Source organism: Macaca mulatta, chromosome 11, assembly GCF_049350105.2.
Source record: "Macaca mulatta isolate MMU2019108-1 chromosome 11, T2T-MMU8v2.0, whole genome shotgun sequence".
NCBI classification, from domain to species: Eukaryota; Metazoa; Chordata; class Mammalia; order Primates; family Cercopithecidae; genus Macaca; species Macaca mulatta.
In genome coordinates, this window is record NC_133416.1 from 103,500,810 (window position 1) to 103,515,091 (window position 14,282).

The 14,282-nt window shown below is 46.7% G+C and overlaps 1 protein-coding gene and 1 long non-coding RNA gene across 3 annotated transcripts in view; one reads left to right on the forward strand and one right to left on the reverse strand.

The window, feature by feature from the left end:
• Window positions 1–3,278: 3,278 nt before the first annotated feature.
• Window positions 3,279–7,490, reverse strand: LOC144332984 (uncharacterized). Its single transcript, XR_013401275.1, has 4 exons — window positions 5,941–7,490; window positions 5,166–5,248; window positions 4,634–4,731; window positions 3,279–4,027 (listed from the first exon to the last, which is right to left on the reverse strand). It is a non-coding gene; the product is annotated as an uncharacterized LOC144332984 (long non-coding RNA).
• A 2,844-nt stretch (window positions 7,491–10,334) lies between these two features.
• The window catches only part of ELK3 (ETS transcription factor ELK3), a 79,533-nt gene continuing 75,585 nt past the window's right edge, over window positions 10,335–14,282 (forward strand). Inside the window, exon 1 of one of the 2 annotated variants that reach the window (XM_015152478.3) lies at window positions 10,335–10,730. The gene's annotated coding sequence lies outside the window, so the exon portion shown is untranslated. 2 annotated transcript variants of the gene reach the window in all.

The window sequence follows — 14,282 nt, forward strand, 5'->3', positions numbered from 1 at the left end:
TTGCAGATAACCTTTTCAATTCACCGCTCTAGGTGGCTGATTAAAATGCCCCAGCAAAGCCATTTCTGTAACCATGTGCTTCCTAAGCAGAACTGCTATGAATAACTGTGACAGGAGGGGACCACTATTGAGAGGTGAAGCCAGCTGGACTTCCTGGGTGGAGTGCAGACTTGGAGAACTTTTCTGTCTTTCAAAAGGATTGTAAAATGCACTAATCAGTGCTCTGTAAAATGCACCAATCAGTGCTCTGTAAAATGCACCAACCAGCACTCTGTAAAACACACCAATCAGCAGGATCTTAAAAGCAGCCAGTCGCAGGGAGGATTGATAGGACAAAAATAGAACATGGGAGGGGACAAATAAGGGAATAAAAGCTGGCCACCTCAGCCAGCAGCAGCAACCCGCTGGGGCCCCCTTCTACACTGTGGAAACTTTGTTCTTTCACTCTTTATAATAAATCTTGCTGCTGCACACTCTCGGGGTCCATGCCACCTTTAATAGCTGTAACACTTACCACGAAGGTCTGCGGCTTCATTCTTGAAGTCAGCGAGACCACGAATCCACCGGCAGGAACCAACTCTGGACACACTATCATCTGAATGTTTGTGTTCCCCAAAAATTCACATGTTGAAATCCTAACCCCCAAGGTGATGGTGTTGGGAGAGAGGCTTTCGGGGGTGATTAGGTTATGAGGATAAAGCCCCCATGAATGGGATTAGTGCCTTAGGAAAGGGGCCTAGACCCCTCACTCTTTCTGCCATGTGAGGACACAGCAGGAAGGTGCCATCTATGAACCAGAAATTGGGCCCCCACCAGACACCGAGTCTGTCAGCACCTTGATCTTGGACTTCCTAGACTCCAGAACCATGAGAAACAAATGTCTGGTGTTGAATTAAGCCACCCAGTTTATGGCATTTTGTGACAGCAGCCCCAACAGACTAAGACAGTGACCTAAAGCAGAGAACCACCCAGGACCTTCCCAGCATGTCAGAGTCTTAGACACTCTCTAGTCCAAGCCCTCAGCACACAGTTTTATAGGCAAAGAGGCTGAATCTCAGGCAATTCAAGTTCATGGTAGAACCAGGAGTCCGATCCGGTTTCCCTGACCCTGCTTTCTGAGTTCTTCTCTTTATTTTCTTGTGGTCCTCTATTGTCATACAGCAAAGAATAGCGGAAAGGATTTGGATTTAGATCAGAAAACCTGGATTTTGATTCCAACTCCATCACTTGTTAAACGTGTGATCTTGAGCCCATCAATCTCTTAACATCTCTGCTCCTCACTTGTATCAAACGTAAAACGGGATTAATAGTATCAGGGATCAATGGGCTTAATCTATTTAATGGCACTTTTTAGACTGTGTGGCATTACATGTATTTTCTAATAATTATTATTTTTTCTCCTTAAGTGTCCATGGCATTTATTCAAGAAATGTGTATTGCTGTGGAGAGAAAAGGGTATGAGTGGAATATTACCAAGTTTACCCTTCTAAGAGTACTCAGTGTCATGATGCTTCCGGGGAGAGGCTGCTTCTCTTCCTTTCACCCCAGTATCTGCTTCTAACCTCAGTACCCTCACAGTGGCCCACAGAAGTCACTCAACTTAAAGCAAATTCAATAGCATGACAGCCTTTACCTTCAAACCACCATGGATGGCTCCCAAAAATAGCCTGCAGAACAGCGTTTCTCTTCTTTCCCATCTTGGGTTCCCTTGGTAGCTAAATTGGCCTGTGGGTACACATGAGGCCCTAAGACCACAGATGCTCCAGTTAGAACGTTGTTCAATCTCTCCCTGCTCATATGGGAGTTCAATACCCACTCCTTACCCTCGACACTCTTCTCCAGTTGTTTCTCAGAGTGCCAAGGGTGGGGTCTCACACGACCTGGCTGGGGGTTTAGAAGCCCAATAAATGGCTTCCCTCTTCCCTGTCCAATTTCAGAACCAATTGAGAGATAGACCCAGGAGCCAGACTGCTGGAGATCAAAATGATAGTCTTATGAGACAAAAGCTAAATTGGAGGATACCCTTCCGACTGCAGGCACAATGGGTTCGTTTGTCATTTTGTCCCCAAGACTGAGTTTGCCTACCTGGGCTAAGCCAAAAAACTGCAGGCATCCCCCTAGCACGGAGAACTAAGACCATGTGTTCCTGAGATGAGCTGGCTCCGAAAGAGGAGAGAGGAGGAAGCTGAGCCAAGCATATCAGTTTCTTCTCCTAAACTTGCCAGTTAGAGAACGACCCTCTCCTGTTCCTACTGGAAATGCCCCCAGACAGAGACAGGAGGGAATAAGGGGTACCTTTCCAGAACATGTCTGTTCATGTTCTGTGCTTTCTGGCTTCCTCATTCGGGGGCCCCGTCATGCCTGCGGGGACCATCAGGTTCCATGCCAATGTGGAGAAAATGCCCTCTTCACCTCTGTGCTGGTCCCCAAAAGGAAGACATGCCTGTGTTCAGAACTTCCTGAAGTTTCACAGGAAACAGCTTCTTTTTCTTGATTTTTTACCACAACTCCCCTTTGGCTCCAGCCTCCCCAGACAAAGCCTATCAACCCAAGCAAATAGATTCTTGAGGAGAAGGAATTTTACGCGTGTGCCCCGGAGCTTCTACTTGCTCTGAGGACCCTACTCCACAATCGTCCTTGCACTTGATGTCATGGTTCTGGTCTTCCCTTTGCTGCTCTCAAATTATTTTCAGGGATTTTTTAAAAAATGTGATCATGAATCTCCAATGACTTAGCTTTTTCCACCCTTAAGGAGTTGGTCTTAAAAGTCCCGACCACCTCTTCCCCATCTTTGCCATCAATGCACAGCGTGACATCCTGCCCTTCACAGTATTTCCTGAGCTTCCTGTAACTGTCTGATGCTGCCCGATTAAAAAAAAAAAAAAAAAAGACTGCAGTTTCCTACAAAGCCTTGTCCAACACCATCTAGGATCAAAACAGCAAAAGATAAAATACTCGATTTTCTTGATCTACACATTTAAAATCCAAAATAGTTGTTTGCACAGGAACTCTGGGCATCACTGAAAGGGAAAGGGTCAAAGACCATTTGTGTGTTTCTGGGCATATCAGATTTATAGCATGTAGGAAGTGATTTTGACCGGCAGCTGGTCAGTACACATTCTCATTTGTATGCATCTCGAAAACGATGGCAATGTCTCACCGTTTTAGGAGTTTAGGACACTTTACCGCTACGTATTTACCCTCCCTTCCTTTCTAAAGGTATGATGTGGATTCAGGGTGGGTGTGAGGGTACAGGGTGTTAATGAATTTCAGTCATGTTTTAAATTTAAAAATATGAAGCTTGGAATCAGTTTTAATTCCCCCCAAATGTCATTAATTATTCTTCTTCTCAATGATTGTTCACATATCTCAATTAGTACAGTATAACATCATTTACAAAACTGTATTTTACATCATTTCTTCTATTATGGACTGATTGATTCAACAAAAATTTTTTAGCACTTTCTTGGCAGGTGTTAGGGATGTAGAGACAGGAATGCATAGTGAAGCAAGTCATAGAAATAAGTCTAAGCTGTAAAGTTCAAACACGGTTCTGTGGGGGTGTAGGAGAAATGTGCCATGCATTTCATCTGGTGAATCTTGGAAGACTTCTTAGAGGAGGTGAGGTTTAAGCCATGTCTAAAGAGTGAGTAAGACATTTACAAGGGTTTCATGGAGACAGAGGGTGTCTGGATGGAAATATGGAGACATAGAGTTTCCTGGGCTCAACCTCAGACTCCAGGGGGTCAGGTCCTGGAGCACATGGTTCTGATGTGTAACCAGGGTTGGGAACTAGCAGACAAAGGCTCAGGTCTGTTCAGAGACCAGATTGCAGAGAAAATCTTGAAATGCCATCTCAGTGTCTGGGACAGTGAGTGCCAGCTATTCTTCACCTCTTCGGAAGACCAAATAAGGGGAGTTAAATGAAGCATGAGCATTTGGTTTTCTTTGAAGCTGAAGTTCCTGGATGTGAAGTGCATTAAAGACACGTAATATTTTTACGTGATGTGGCAAGCAAGGGCCTTGTCTGAAATGAGAAAGAAAACGCAGTTAAAAATCCAAACCAAAAACAGCACAGAATCTCTTTTGCCTATGCCAGCAGTTGACAAACTTTTTCTATAAAGAGCCAGAAAGTAAATATCTTCAGCTTTATGGGCCATATGGTCTCTGTCACAACTATTCCAGCATGCTGTTACAGTGCAAAAACAGTGTTAGACAATATGTAAATAAATGAATGTGGCTGTGTTCCAATAAAACTTTACTTAGGGACACTAAATTTGGATTTCACATAATTTTCACATGTTACAAAATATTATCCTTCTTTTGGCTTGTTTTCAAATATTTAAAAACGTAGATTCTTATTACTCACAATGGCCAAGAGGTAGAAGCAACCCAAATGTCCAAAACAAATGAATGGATAAATAAAATGTGGTATGCACAAACAATGGGATAGTATCTAGTTCTAAAAAGGAAGGAAGGCCAGGTGCAGTGGCTCATGCCTGTAATCCCAGCACTTAGGGAGGATGAGGCAGGAGGATTGCTTGTGTCTAGGAGTTCAAGATGAGCCTGGGCAACATAGCAAGATGCCATCTCTACAAAAAATAAAAAATTAGCCAGGTGTGTTGGTGCGTACCTGTCGTCCCATTTACTTGGGAGGTGGAGGAGGAACAATCACTTGAGCCTGGGAGGTCGAGGCTGCAGTGAGCTGTGATCATGCCACTGCAGGACTGCCTGGGTGACAAAGCGAGACCCTGTCTCAATAATAATAATAAAATAAAAAGAAAGGAAATCCTGTCACATGATCAATATGGATGATCATGAGGACATTATGCTAAGTAAAATAAGCCAGTCACAAAAAGACAAATATTGTACAATTCCATTTATACAAAGTATCTCGTCAAATTCACAGAAACAAAAAGTAGAACCATGGTTGCCAAGAGCTGGGGAAGGGAAAGACGGGGGGCACGTGTTTAATGGCGATAGAGTTTCAGTTGGTTAAGATGAAAAAATTTCAGTTTCATAAGATGAAAAAATTCTGGAGGTGAGCTTCACAACCATGTGAATCTACTTAACACTACAGAACTAACTATACACTTAAAAATAGTTAGGATGGTAAATTTGACTTTTTAAACCACAATTAAAAATGAAAAAGAAAAGGCAAATACCTCTTCACTCAAAAGTCATACAGAAACAGGCAGTGGGTTCTGTGGACTGCAGTTTGCCAACCTCTGCCCCATGAGTGGCCTGTCTGAGGGCAAGAAAGATGGTCCAAGTCAATATTTCTCAAATGTCCCCCTGAAATACCTCTAACAACACAAAAGGGAGTCCGCAGACTCCTACAGAGGGCTGCCTACAAGTCTATACAACAATTTTAAATATGCTTTTAAATGAACATTTAAGAATCTTAGTCCATAACACATGTTGTTTTAATATAAAATTGGCATTCACTGTAAACATCAGTAAAAACTGACACTTGTTCCAGCCCAGAGAGGGTGAGTGACTTAGTCAAGGCCCCATAGTTAGAACAAGTCAGGTACAGGACTGGATCCCCAAATTCCTGATTCCAGATACACATTCCACCAGACTGGTCTGTCTTACCATCAGGCTTTGGCTGTTCTTTCCCAGCCCTACCTCCTAGCCCCCCAATATTGAAGCAGTCTTCAAAGGTAGTGATGGCACACTCTTTTGAGCTTCTATCAGAAATTCATCAATTCATAAGCTTCAAACATTATTTATTCAGCTTGGTTTATTGTAAATTTTAGTTTGGTTTATTGTAAAACTAGTTTTCTTCTCCCGCTCTGTTGTCTCATCCATCTGTAATTTTTTTCTTTCCTTTTGATAGCATCCCATTCTGTTATACATTATAGGATGTTAAAGTGTAGAAGTGAGAGTGTGCCAGTCCTAAGCAGAGGTTTTAAGGAACATCACGTTTCCACTTACCCCTACTTGAGCTCCAACTCTCCTTGAGAACCATGTCCCAAGTGGTGTCTCTTCCTTTAGCCTGGTCCCAGAAGTGAGAAGCCAACATGCATTCAGCCTGCAGATTGGAGCCAAGCCCAGCCAAGCCCAGCCAACCTAGACTCGTTTGTTGCCGTAAGCTACTAAGTTTTAGAGTTGCTTGTTACGTGGTATTATCCCAGCAGAAGCTGACTAATACACCCCTTCTTTTGGAACCAGGCTTTGATTTTTTTTTTTTTTTTTTTGAGACTTAGCCCTCTTCCATTCTTCATACATAGGGTTGAGTTGAGCTGCCTCTCCCTGACCCTGTCCGTGTACCTTCCAGAGTATCACACTATCTCTCATTCCTCAAACACACAAATTTTGCATATCATCTCTGGTGGAATCTCAGCTGTCCTTTTTAAAGCTGAGAGAGTCTCACTTGTTTCTTGGCCAGCCAAAATATATGACCCTGGGCTCTGTCACTTGCTATAAAGGGCTCCTAAAGAACTCCTACTTGAAATCTACTCAGTCCTAACTCCTGACTGTTTTAAAACAAAAGCATAGAAAGGGGAGTATGGATCATGCAATAGCAGATACCACATCTTTTGGCTGCTTTTTTTTTTTTTTTTTTTTGAGACAGGGTCTCAAGGTCTGTTGCCCACGCTGGAATGCAGTGGTGTGACCACGGCTCACTGCAGCCTAGACCTCCTGAGCTCTGGTGATCCTCCCACCTCAGCTTCCTGAGTAGCTGGGGTAGTTGGGGCCACAGACATGCACCACCATGCCTGGCTGATTTTTGTATTTTTTTGTAGAGAGTTGGAGTTTCGCCATGTTGCCCAGGCTGGTTTCGAACTCCTGGGTTCAAGTGATTCGCCTGCCGTGGTCTCCCAAAATGCTGGGATTATAGGAATGAGCCACCTCCCCTGGCCTTGGCTGCTTTTTGATTGTGGGAAGGAAAGCAAGGAAAACAAATAGCAGTTTTCTCTTAGAATGCAAAGAACAGAAGCTGCCGACACCTGAAAATAAAAGCTATGCCCTGTGCTTTGAGGAAGACCAGAGTCAGCTCTGAATCACCCATGCATGTGAAGAGCTGAGAGTAGTCGTGTGGACAATTCAAAATACCAGAGAAACTTACCAGGATTTCATATGGGCTGAGAAACCCTAAAGCTGCCCAAAAGTGTGTCAGAAGTGTTTTGGATGAGGTATTTCTACAAAACAATAAAACTGGTTGACAAAAACATGCTTCCTTACATGTTAGGATTCTACAAAGATTTGTTGTGCAAAAATAAAAGCATAAAAATCACTGAATTAAAATATACTTAAGTTTGGCTTTGAATATACTTTAAAAAAAAAAGACTTCATATACTTCATATGTGCATGTGTGTGTATTTTTTATTTTTTTAAGAAACAGGGTTGATTGGACGCGGTGGCTCACACCTGTAATCCCAGCACTTTGGGAGGCCGAGGTGGGCAGATCACGAAGTCAGGAGTTTGAGACCAGCCTGACCAACATGGTGAAACCCCGTCTCTACTAAAAATACAAAAATTAGCCAGACATGGTGGCACGCATCTGTGATCCCAGCTACTCAGGAGGCTGAGGCAGGAGAATCGCTTGAACCCAGGAGGCAGAGGTTTTGGTGAGCAGAGATCACACCATTGCACTCCAGCCTGGGCGACAGAGTGAGACTCTGTCTCAAAAAAAAAAACACTCTGTTGCCCAGGCTGGAGTGTGAACTCTTGTGCTCAAGCTCTCCTCCTGCCTCGGCCTCCTGAGTAGCTGGTATTAGAGGTGAGAGTAATATCACCACACCTGTCCCCTAGACTATTTTTCACTATTTTTTAAAGTGATTTTATCTTTTTATTTTTTTGAGACACAATTTCACTCTGTCACCCAGGCTGGAGTACAGTGGCTTGATCTTGGCTCACTGCAAACTCTACCTCCTGGGTTCAAGCAATTCTTGTGCCTCAGCCTCCTGAGTAGCTGGGATTACAGGCGCACACCACCACACCCAACTAATTTTTGTATTATTAGTAGAGATGGGGTTTCACCATGTTGACCAGGCTGGTGTCAAACCCCTGACCTCAGGTGACCCACCCACCTCAGCCTCCCAAAGCGTTGGGATTACAGGCATGAGCCACCACGCCTGGCCCTAAAGTGATTTTAGACTGACAACAAAACTGAGTAGGAGGTACAGCGGCTTCCCATATACCTCCTGCCCTGACACATGCACAACTTCCCCAATCATCAACATCCCCCACCAGAGTGGTACCTTTGTTGTAATTGAATCTACATTGACACATCATTATCACCCAAGGTCCATGGTTTACATTAGAGTTCATTCTTGGTGTTGTACATTCTGTGGGTTTTAACAAATGTGTCCAACATTATAGTATCATACCGAGTAGTAGTTTCCTTACCCTCTGTGCTCCTCTTGTTCAACCCTCCTCCCTGCTAACCCCTGACAACCACTGATCTTGTTTACTATCTCCATAGTTTTGCCTTTTACAAAACGTCATATAGTTTGGAATCATATAGAACATAGCCTTTTCAGACCAGTTTCCTTTCAGGCGTATACTTCCTAAAGCAAAGCAACATGAGTTCTTAACTGTGTGGATTTTTTTTTTTCCCCTGAGGATAATAAGTTTACATTCTCTCAGTCCAACAGCTGGATCATATAGGGACACTGTAGGTGTTCTGCTGAGTGACAGAAGACGACGACTGGGGATTAAAAGGATAATACCCAAAGTGGAAAATTAGCTGTGGGAAATCAGGCATTGATAAGCAGCCCTCTTTTCCATATCTTCTCCTTCTGCCCCACTCTCCTACCATGCCCCCACCCTACACCCCACAGGTTTCCCACTCCTTCTCAGAGGTCTGGAGGGCATTCTCCCATCCTTCCAGTGGACTACCCACATGAGCCCTGAAGCAAATGCCCGAAGGAAATTCCTATCACCTGTGTGTTCAGATAGGCACTTGGAGCTGGGATGTGAAACTAATCAGTAAAACACACCCCGTGCCCTTTAGAAGCTCACAGTTGATGCAGTGAGAAATTTGTAAACAAATAATCTTTTCAGGAGAGATTGCAAAAATAGAAACAAATGTAGTGGAGGAACTCTTAGAATGTGGGCCTTTTGAAAGGACTCACGCTCGGCCCCCAGAGAATCTGACTTAACTGGCCTGGGTTGATTATATCGCTGGTGAGTGTCAAAACACTCCCCAGGTGATTCTGACATTAGCCGGGGCTGGGAGCCACCCCAGACCTACTGAATCTGGGACTCCAGGAGAGGCCCAGCCACCAGTGGTTTAACAAGCCCCTCGGGTCAAGTTTAAAAACCAGGGGTCTGGGCTGCTAAGTGGCGGCATGGGAATGTAAGGTTCTGGAGCCTGAGTAGTGAGGCGCAGGCCTGGGAAGGGAGGGGCTCTTCAACAGGCATCCTCCCCACCTCGTGGGGGCAATGGGTGGGCTCTCCTATCAGCCTGGCCTGAGTCCTCAGAGGTGGGACCTCCTTGAGGGATGTGGAGGTGTGGAGACCAGTCCTGAGACCACACAGCCTCCCTTCAAGCCTCAATCTCTGGCCCTGCGGGCACTGGTTATTTCCATGGCTTCCAGTGTTGTGGTTCCTTATCCTTTCCCCACAGGCCCCCCCACCCCCGCTCCCCCCCTCCACACTGAGGGCTGGCTTTTTTTTTTTTTTGAGACCGAGTTTCCCTCTTGTTACCCATGCTGGAGTGCAATGGGGCGATCTTGGCCCACTGCAACCTCTGCCTCCTAGGTTCAAGCGATTCTCTCACCCAGCCTCCCGAGTGGTGTTATAGGGACCCACCACTACAACAGGCTGATTTTTTTTTTTTTTTTTTTTTGGTATTTTTAGTAGAGACAGGGTTTCACCATGTTGGCCAGGCTGGTCTCGAACTCCTGACCTCAGGTGATCCACCCGCCTCGGTCTCCCAAAGTGCTGGGATTACAGGCTGGAGCTAGCACGAGGGCTGCCTTTTAAAACATTGAAAACCCAGACAGGAACGGTGTCCATCTCCAACCCCAGACGGAAACTGTGCCCTCACCCACAGGAAAAGCAGTCCTTTGCCCAGCGCAACCAAACCCTGAACCCCACTCCCCTCTGCCCCTCAACTCTTCCATCCCGGCGGATGGGAAACAGCGAGTCCAGCCACCTTCCCACCTCGGGACGCCCCTCCCGGGCCAACTGCGCAGAGCACGACCCCGCCGTGGTGCCCCCGCGCGCTCGACCCCCAGGGGGAGAGGTGAGGAGGGATCCCCGGCATCGGGGGAAGCTCGGCGGCTTCTGCGGGTTGCGGGCGGACCCTCCTCCCCGTGGGGTGGGGCTGAGGCCGCGCTGAGTCGCCGCGGGTCGGAGGCTCCTCCCCGGGGTGGCCGCGCAGGAAGCGGGGCGGGTGGGGGCGGTGCGGGGCGCGCGCGGGGCCGGGGCGGCGGGGGAGGCGCGGGCCTGGGCGGCCAGCCCCGGCGCACAGCCGCGGCCGGGGCGCGCGGCGCGGGGCGGAAAAGCCTGTTTACACAGACTGCACACCGCCTGGGGAATAATGCAGTAAAGGAAGTGAGCCGGCTCGGCCTGACTGCTCCAACTTCCTGCTCTCACACACACCAGAGGGGAAAAAAAAAAGAGGAGCGAGAGAAAGAAAAAAAGGGGGAAAAATCAGGATCTCATTACAAGAGCCACAGACCGTCTGCAGACGCCTGTCAGCATGGAAAGTCGGGGGCTTTCGCCCGGGTCCTCCTAGAAATTCCCCCCGAAGAAGACTCCCCTACATCTGGGTAGGTAGCAGGGCTTCTTCTGCCTGTTGCTCGGACACTTACAAAGTTTCTTTGGTGGAGTTTTCTTTTTTTCTTTCTTTTCTTGGGCGCGATGGGGGTGGGGCGGGGGGCGCCGCGGAGTGGGCTGCCGGCCGGGGTGGGGGTGGGGGTGCGTCCGCACTGGAGGGCCGGCCGCGGGGAGGGGGCGCCGGGGATGCTCCTGCGCCCGCGTCGCTGCCACCGCTGTCGCCCGAGCTCGCGCCGGGCCCGGGGCTGCGGGGACCCTGCGCCCGCGGCTCACCTCCCTGGGGCTGTGCTGCGAGCCCAGAGGAAGGGGCGCCGGGCGTACAACCCTGAGAGCTTGCCCAGGGCCCCGCTGCAGGCAGCGCGGGGAGCGGGGGAAGGCGAGACTTCGGGTCCCTGGGAAGAACCGTGGCCGGAGCAGGCAGAGTGCCTGGAGGCTGGACCACCGCTGACCTTCCAACTGGGACCTCAGTTAGGTTCCCCTCGAGTGGGCAAAGGGCATCGGTGCTCGGATCCAGGGAGGAAGACAGGGATGGAGAGGGCGGTGGAGGGCATGAGTCGCGAAGGTGTGGGGCTGGGGGCTGCGTCCACTCTCGCTTGGCAGGTGACCCCCGCCCAGGTCACCGCCCCAGGCGCACGCCCAGTCGGACATTTAAAAGCCGGCGTCTTTACTGGGCACGGTTTTGGAGAAGGACCGGGCAAGAAATGATCTTGGGGCTCCTTCCACGCTCCATCCCTCTTTACCTTCGAACTTATTGTTGGCCTGTGACGCTACTGTAACTTTTGGGGAGGAGGGATTAAGATTTTGGAGTAGTTAAAACGCAAAAATAAAAGGTCTCGGTTTTGTTATCTTTTCTGAACCGAATCATCCTAGGGACAAGCTGCAGTTAGGCGGCGGGTGGAGGTGGAAGCAAGAAATGTTATTTCAGAAACTGCAAAAGGGGCTTTTTAGAAAGAAAAAAAAAAAAAAAAAAAACGAGTGTCGGGAGAGTTTCTGGCTTGTCTGGAAACGGCAAGACTAATTGCCATGCGCTTCCGCTTTGAAACTGGCAGCAGACAGCATCTTGAAAATGACTCACTAGAGGAGCTCACAAAGAAACTGTGGTTTGCTCCTTCTCAGGTTTATGTATTTGTGCCTTTTACAGTTTCCTTTGTAGTGTTCGAGGGGTCCCCCGCCCCTTCCCCGCCAGCCCCCTCCTACCCTCCCTCCTTTGAAAGCCCCTGGCCGGTCTTTAACTCCCCCCACCCCAGTCCTCCAGCCTGGGGGTGGCGGGGAAGGGGGAGGCTGAGTTGTTTTTGGAGTTGGCTGGGGAGAGGGTTAAAGGGATTCTGCTGCTGCAGGGGGAAAAAGTTCCTTGAATTTTCCACTGGCTGCTGCAGGAAGAGAGAGCCCCCTTAGTCATTGCTAAGTAATGTCTGCACACACACCAACTAATCTCATTAGGAGTTTCCGCTGCTCGGCACAGGAGGGGTTTTGTGCAGCCACTGTCAGCCTGGAAGCCCGGCGCTGGGGAACGAGACAAGTTACGGCTTTATTTACTTAGGGGTGCAGCAGCCCAACGAGCCTTTTCAGGACATGTCTTGAAAACTTTGAAGCCACTTTGGCCATTTTGGATTTCAGATTTGCGGGTTTTTCTTTCCCGCGTGTGTCTGTGTGTTGAGGGGTAGGGGGAGAGAAGCAGCTCAACACACACCCATATTCTCCATCTGTGCTGTCGTTGGGGGTGGGAGGGGGTGGGGCATATTCCAGGCATCTATTCATGAGCTGAAATCCATTTGTGAGCCTTACAAAATACTGTCTGATCTCTTTTTCTTTCTCTCTCACCATGGCACCCATTTATTTGGAAAAGGTCAGTTAGGAGTTTCAGTTTATGAGGATGATAAAATTACAAATTGTGTTAGGAGGGCACATGGGTCAGGCAGTTAAGGAGACTGTCCATAAGTGTTCTTAGAGTTTCCAGTAATGATCCTGCCTACAAGCCCCTCTGAGTTTGAAAAGTGATGGTCTTTCTATACCAAATATAGCAAAGGCCTTCTGCTGTCTTAAAAAAAAAAAAAAGTTTAAAAAAAAATGTAAATGTTGCCTAGAAATGTGTGGAATTACTAAAAAGGTTCAAAAGGAACCTGATTGGAACGATGGGGCCCCTTTATTGACAAAGACATGTTGCTTTTAAGGTGTTGGCAGTTCTTTTACGGTGGCAAAGTGTGTCCTAAAAACAGCCCAAACAGCCCGACTGGGGTATGAGTCAGTGGACATGAGTACAGGATGTCCCTAATGCTATGCCTGTCACAGAGTAGGTGCTCAATAAATTGTAGCATTGAAAGCTGTGAGTAGGCTAACAAAACTTATAATAGATAAGAAAAAAGACTTACAAGATCTCATATATTTTGCGTGAGAGTTCCTTAAGAATGGAGGTTGTAAACTCTCCAGAGTACATTTCCTTTAAATAAAAAAGGAAGTATTTAGAATTCCTCCTTGTAAGTAATTATTTGGGACACATAGGTTCATTTATGTCAATGGTTCTCAAGAGTAATTTTACCTCCCGGGAGACGTTTGGCAATGTCTGGAGACGTTTTTGGTTGTTATAACTAAGGAGGTGTACTGGCTTCTAGAGGGTAGAGGCCAGAGATGCTGCTAACCAGTCAACAGTGCAGAAGAAAGAATTTTTTGGCCCAACATTTCTATAGTGGATTGAGAAAAATCTTATTTAATGATGATGAAGATGATGAAAGCTCTTTAACATGCTTTCAGTCAACAAATAGGACATTGAAAAGTCATCAGCTGTACTTTTGGGGCCGCATACATAACATAGCATTCACGAATTTTCTCTTTCTCTTTTTGGTCAGTAACATGCAACAATAGAGTGACATACGGATGGTGACATTGTGATGGTGTACCCTTTATGTCCTGGATTAGGCCATCTCTGAAACTCCGCAAGTATAGCATCTTCATGCACTTGGTACCAATGCTGTTGAGACCAGAATGGCAGTAGTCCAGATAGGGGAGAGCAGTGATTTGTCAGCTCCGTTTGAGGATTGAAGTTACCTAAACATTTATTAAAGACCTCCTCTTTTTCTTGTATAAAACATTAAATAAGTCAAAAGTGCTAATATACAGTACATGTAACTCTGAGGTCATATATTAAAATTTGTAATAACTTTTTGGAGCTTGAATCTTTTCCTGAAATTGGTCTTAAAGGACTTCCAGGCAGTGTATGTAAATTACAATATTCCCTTCTTAGCTGTCAGATACTGGATTTTGTGTGTTCTGTGGTACCCAATTATATTCATATATCTGATTCAGAAGACCAACATGGTGCTGTGAAATGTTGCAAAACATGACCTGATGACAACCCAAAACATTTCATAGAAAACTATCCAAGAATGTGACTTCCTGGAGTAGAGTCTTTTTTCACTGAGGGTGAGTTGCTGCTTACTAATTGTTAGTTTTGTTCCCTTCCAGTCCTAAGGAATGACTCAGTCATCTCCGTGTTTCCCAGACCTGGACTTCTCATGAAACTTTATTTTTTTAATTGTTTATATTGCCAG